The sequence below is a fragment of the Myotis lucifugus genome, unplaced genomic scaffold (genome assembly GCF_000147115.1).
Source record: "Myotis lucifugus unplaced genomic scaffold, Myoluc2.0 scaffold_182, whole genome shotgun sequence".
NCBI classification, from domain to species: domain Eukaryota; kingdom Metazoa; phylum Chordata; class Mammalia; order Chiroptera; family Vespertilionidae; genus Myotis; species Myotis lucifugus.
In genome coordinates this window covers 197,991-198,784 of record NW_005871230.1, presented here as the reverse complement: position 1 = coordinate 198,784, position 794 = coordinate 197,991, and positions in this window count along the sequence as shown.

Sequence of the window (794 nt, the reverse complement as noted above, 5' to 3'; positions counted from 1 at the left end):
TTACACTGTTTGGCTCACACGTGCAATTAACGGTAACTTTTATTTTTTATTACTGACTCAGCCTTCCTCCATTGTCAATGATAGAGGTTGGGAAGGGCATTATAAGGTCATGATGTTGTGCTTAAATTTGCTTAATGTTGGAAAAAAAAGTATCTAAGTATGTCATAATTTAATAAATCTCATTTTGAAGAAATATCTTCCCCTTTTCTTCTTAGGTTCCAAGGGAAACTTACTTGTATTCCTGAGAGTGAGGGGAAAGAAAGCAGGCTTGTCTGCACGTGCATCTACTTGACAGTGGACATGGTTGAAGAGACATCAAAGAACCCAAGCACAGCCCACACACCTGAACATAAACCAGTCAGTTTCTCTTGTCACTAAGAAAGACACACAACATACCTGGAAGCCTCCTTGGGGAAGCAGGCACAGATTGGGGAACTTTTGAAAGAAGACCAATGGCCCTGGTAGGAAGTTTGGACATTGAACTTGACTGAACATTTATCCAAAAGAAAATAAAGCAAGCTGAAAGAAGCTTTTAAACCGAGAAACGCTGAACTTACTTTAACTAGAATGTTTAAAAGATCTGTTATGAAAACATAAAGAATGCTCCAGTTTTTACATATTTCAGTGAAGTGGATAAAAATCTGAACCCACTCTATTTGGATTTCCTCCTGGTGGAACCTCACCCACTGGCAGACCTCATGTCATATGGTTTCCCCCAATTCTACTCCTTTTCTGGTTCTAGCCCCAGAGAAGTGGGTATTGGATAGGAAGCTGCAGGCCCAGTTCTGGTTCTG